Genomic DNA, 6000 nt, shown 5'->3' with positions numbered 1-6000 from the left:
TTACAAAAGTCTTTTTCTTTTAGTTGCAAGAATACCTATTAGGAGTTTTGTAAGGCACATTTCACGGGATTACATTTTCTCAGGTTTACTGGACACAGGATTCTTGAGAGGCAGGGGCTTTGTTTGGTGGGATATTTCTTTGCATTTTAGCCCTAGTAATGTGAAAATATGATCCACAAATCTTTTCTCTTTTCTTCCTTTCTGGTTTTCTTTTTTTTTTTTTTTTAACTGGGGACTAAATTCATGACCCCATGCTTACCAGGTAAGTGCTTGAACCACTGAGCTAAATGCCCGGCCCCATCCACACATCTATAATGGCCTATAGAGTTCATATTTTCAAAAATAAATTGTGGTAATTTTAGATGGTATTTGGCTTTTTTTTTCTTGTGCTACCTAGAAAATATTCTCTTTATCCCTAAACATGATGAATTTGTGTTCATCTCTTGAAGTACACCTCATCCATTTGAGATTATTTGGCCTTGGACATTACGGTGGCTGGATGTTTGTGTCTTTCTCTAAGTTTGAGAAAGTTTCTGTTATTGCTTTTTTAGATAAGCTGGCTACTTCTTTGACATTAATAAGTCTCTCTTGAATTTTAGTAACCTAAGTTATTTCCCATTTAATGCTTTTCCTAATGGCTTAAGGAACTCTCCCATCTCAGTCCTTGAGTTTCTTTCTCTTCCAACAGTGTATTTTTAAATGATCTGTCTTGATTTCACTAACTCATCTATTTTGTCTAGTCTGCAAGTAGTCTCCTTTATTGACAAGCTGAATTTTTCTTAGTGCATTTTTCACATAAGAATTGGCATTTAAGTTTTCAAATTACTTCAAAAAGTCTGTTATTTTTCCACTCTCTGTGCTGTCTTGATGCTTGTTGAATTTCTTTAAAACATTTATCTGGGTGTTTGAATGGTCCACCTCAGAGTTGCTATAAGATCAGTATTTGTCACTTAATTTTGTTCCATAAGTATTCACACCTTAGTCTACAGCCCGAGAACAACAGTACAAATTTGTTCAGGAAAGTAATAGTCTTTACAATAAAAACCTTTTCCATAAAAGTGCACTAACTGCATCTTTCAAACAGAAAACAGTATATTCAATAGATATTACATTGTAAAGGATTGATCCTGTTGTATAAAATAAAATTTGTTTGCTATGATTCTCAGAAAAATGCCTGTTTTAATCAGAAAGAGTTAGGACTATTTATGTACCAAATTTTGAAATTCAAAAGGCTTTGTGCCAGTCTATGTGTAAACTATGACACAACATAAAATTCCTATATGATGACGTTGATTTTAGTTGAAAAAGTCAGTTCTTAAATGTTTTGAATCATTGGTTAATGTCAGAATGTGCTTGTCTTAGTTACTTCCTCATTGCTTGGTAAAAATATCAACACACACAAGTCGAAGCAGGAAAGTTCATTTCGGATCACAGTTTATAGTGATTTCCTTCAATATTTTTCAGCCTTCAAACACTGTCGCATGCCAATGGGAGAATGGCAGAAAACATGCCAGGGGAGAAGCCGTCTTCGGCAAAGCAGACAAAAAGCAGCAAGCACTGATTTTGCATGTTTTCTGTTTGAATTTTATTCCACTCAGTCTATAAACCTATTTGATGGTGCCACTCACACCCATTATGAGTTCTTCCATTATGTATGCTCAGAACCATGTTAAAACAAATTAGTGGATTTACTTAATTACTGTACACCCTAAATTCATATTCACACACCCTAGATTCAGCCACCTCCTAAAAGCCCCAGCCATGACTATATGAGTCTTCAAAAACAAATCTGTACAAAAACCATAAAGTTACTATCCTATTAACTGGAAATTCTGATTGGTAAGTGCATGATGATACTTGTATAATCATGATAATATTCATAATTGACCTTACTTAATGCATATCAGCTAGAATGGACAATTATATTGTAGTATTCTATTTCCTTTGGATATTATTCAGAGATAAAAATGAATATAGCACTAATACAAAAAATTAGTTAGATAAAACTAAGCAAAGGATGTACAAAACACATGCCCACTTATATAAAGTTAAATAATAAGAAAAAATGAATTACAAAATGTTAGAATGCATGATTAAATTGTGTTACAGTTGATACATTTTATCAACTTGACAAGTTTGCAAGTTTAACTGACAGATTCAGTAGGGAGTCAGGGTTCTTACTTTGTAAATATCCTTATACTGTGCAAAGGAGAGCAAGGAGACTTTCTGAGTGCCACATTTGCCCTGGGGGGGTCTCCTTATATTATAAGGAAGGATAAGAGGCTTGTCCCCCCTTCCCTGGCTGCTGCCTTGAAGTGCTGCCCCTGTGTCATGCCACTCTGCATTGGAGCTAACTGAGTATGGACTAAAACCTCAAAAAACTCTAAGAAATAAACCTTTCCTTCCTTCATGTTGGGGATCAGGTATTTTGTCTCAACAATGAGAAAAGTAACCAAGAAAGGTTGTAAAATAAGCAGAAAAGAGTGAAGAATAAAATAGTTATATCACACATTACCATTAAATTTTACTTAGTGGGATGTGGTATATTCATGAAGGAAAGTTTCCAAGTTTTAGATGGTGATTGAAGATATATTTCTTCATCTGGATAACAATTTTATGGATTTTTTTATAACAATTCATGGTGTCGTTTATGAATTATACACCAAACAAAAGAAAAAATACACTTGCCCATATACATTTTTTCTCATCACCTAACTCAAAGATAACTATTTATTCAGAGGCAAACTGAGGATACAACCTCACATATATGCTCTTCTAGACCTTTTATTTTTGCTAATTGATCTGTAGCCTATCAATCTAATATACAAAAAAGTGTCGTTACCTTAGTATGCCGTGTAACATTATCTTTAGAGTTTTAAATGCCCTTATTGTAGTGCCACAATATTTAATGCTCTAAATTTTTCATTCAAAAATTAATTTTATCTCTTAATGTCAATTTAAAGTTTGCAATGTTTGGTTACCTACATATTTAAGAAGTTGAATGAAACCAAGAATTTTGTGCAAGGACACATATTTCTTTTTAACCTGATACAATGAGCTATTATCATTTTTTTCATGTATAGAACCTTGAAATGACTTGGTATATTTCTGAACAAATTATTGAGTGTTTTTTGTTAATTTTAAGAATATAATTGTTCATGAATTTTTCATTATGTACTATTGATATCACAAATATTGCACTATCACTTCTTCTAAAACAGAATTAAAATATGGTATGGATTATTAACTTTTATTATAATATTTGCAGTATTACTTGTCTTGATTTCTATCAATTAACATGTTTTATCCATCTTGTCTTTGTACTTTTGTTTCTTAATAGAGTTACTGCTGTGCAAATGTTATTAAAAACAAAACACTTCATGCCAGTAGTTTAATATTGTTAATAAGATTGTGTTTAAAAAATATTTTCTACATTTGTCTTTTAAATGATACAACTTTTCATGTGTATGAGAGAAAACATACAAGAAGAAAAATGGAAATCCAGATATCTGTCCCTAATTGACTCTTGTTAAAAATCGCATCATGAGATGCAAAAATTGATGTTTGCTGATGAAAATTTAAACTAATTTGTGATTATAACAAATTATAATTTCTCTCAATGTTTATAATATTTGTAACTTTTAGTTAATTGTTCTACTCTTGATATTTTATGATACTAAAGTACTGAAGCCAAATTAGCAAAGATACACAAGTATCATGCAATAATGGTTTTTAAATCTTTTTCTTAGTATATATTGAAAACATTTACATTGCATTCACCTTGGTACATACACATCATTTGTTCTTCCCTTTCCCTCTCTCTCCTCTTTTTCCTCCATCTCTTGGAATTCATTCCTTCTGAAAAGAATCCATCCTTCAGGTTTGCATTATCTTATATTTTGCTCTTAAGATAGTCATATCGTTTTTCTTAAAAGAGAAAGTTGATGATCTTTAAGCTTCTGTATTAATAAATAGATATTACAGACATTCCAAATGCTCATCAGTGCTGAGTTGAATGAATGAAGTCCTCAGTGTGCATCCATGTGAAGGAAGTAACTTACAGACTTTGAAAATGGTGAACAGATTTCATGTCATCAGTAAACATGGCTTGCAGTACATTAATATATAAAGGAGTACAATGCACTCTTATGATAATTTTTATGAAAAATCAGTAAATTCATATTAAAGCAACCTGAAAAAGCAACATCATACTTTTTACAGCGGTTGTATGTGAAAGTTGTGGGCCAAAATCAGTTCCAACCTTGTGTGGTACCATCATATACACACCCACAACCCCCCCCAACACACACTTGCACACACACACATTTACCATTATAATCAGAACCTCATTCTACTCTTTATAAATTATCTTGCTTCTTTGGTTTTTTGTTTTACTGATTTTAAAAACGTCTCATATCCCATTGCATAACATGAGTGAGACAGAATGTGTTTGTACAGCAATTTAAAGTCACAATCACACTGAGAGAAATATTTTAAGTGTTTCACAAATTGCATAGGTAATTAACATATAAATAAATTAGATATGTGATGTAGGTCAAGGGACCAGTTACATGAGGAAGAAATGGGAGGACAATGTGACATTTGTTAGGAAAGCTGGGAAGCAGGGCTCAGAAACACAGCAGTGAAATGGATAGATCCTGTCATGGGAGGATTCACCTAAATAAATTCTAGAAGCTGAGCAGGAAATTGTCTGCCAGAAAAGTACAACTGCTAATATTCGTATAACGACAAACAGCATGACATGAATCAGCAAGCAGCTTATTTGCTGCATAAAATGAAAGAAACTTTCAATTTTATGAAGTAATAGTAAATCATAGCATATAGGGATGACATGGTAGACTTTACTTTTACAAAACTAATTCTAACTTACTGAAAAACACCATTCATAAAATATCTAATACGTGAAGAATGAAACATTTCATATTTTATTTTATGTAAAGTCTCTTTTAAAGTGAACAAGGAAATATTTAATAACAATGGAGAGAAAGAAATACATTTCACATTTTTTCCAAGATACCACAAGGACTTGGAGATTGAGTAGGGATATTTTTGGCAGCTGAGCTTAATGTCAAAGGAAATGACAGGGATGCTGAGTTTGCCAAGTGTGTCATTAAAGGCACCATGTACTCAGAGATATTATGAGAAACAGAACCTTCCTAAAATGTTTTAATGATAATCTCATTTTAAGTACATGGAATTCTTCAGGAGTCATGTGTCAAACTTTTTATAAGGTGTATCAAAATTAAAAACTTTTATCATTTTACCCCTTTTCCTTTATCTATATGTAAGTAAATATTTTGATTGATCAATAGATCAGTAATGATTTATCAACTGATAAATTGTTTTCTGAACAATTTAGGAATCAGTTAAATAAATAGTATCCATTTAACTTTTAAATATTTAAACTGCATTTCTCAAATAAATGGATATAGAATTGCATAAGTATGGTACTGTAGCCACAATCAAGACATTTCACATTGGAATAGTGTAACCTCGTCTACATGCCTTCTCTACTTAAATTCAACAAGAGTTTAAACAGTGACCTGTACAGTTATGTTTTCTTATGTCTACTCCATCTGACCGTCACATAAGACATTTAAATTCTGTGAATATTTAGTCTTCTTAACTCTGCACCAGCCCCTCAGCCTTTTCTTTCTGTTCTTGACAGTGAACTTTCTGAACAACAGATATCATTTATTGTACATGATTTCCATCATTGGTCTTTATTTGATGTTGTTCATTGTTAAGATGAAGTTACATGGATTTTTCTGAACATATCTCATTAAAGAATAAATTGGCCTTTCTCCGTTCACTATGTTGCTATTCATATGATTCTGTATTTTCTAAAGAAAATGTTAGTTTCAGTCACTTGGTCTCTGGATCTGATCTCCTATGTGGTTCATTTTAATTTTATTCCATGTAGAAATCCGAGAAGAGACATTTTGGTACTTTGAAATGCTACTCCCGCTAAAATTCTAT

This window comes from Cavia porcellus, unplaced genomic scaffold (assembly GCF_034190915.1).
Source record: "Cavia porcellus strain 051 isolate PalLab524CR breed Dunkin Hartley unplaced genomic scaffold, mCavPor4.1 scaffold_9, whole genome shotgun sequence".
Taxonomy (NCBI): Eukaryota; Metazoa; Chordata; class Mammalia; order Rodentia; family Caviidae; genus Cavia; species Cavia porcellus.
Note: the sequence above shows the minus strand (reverse complement) of the source record.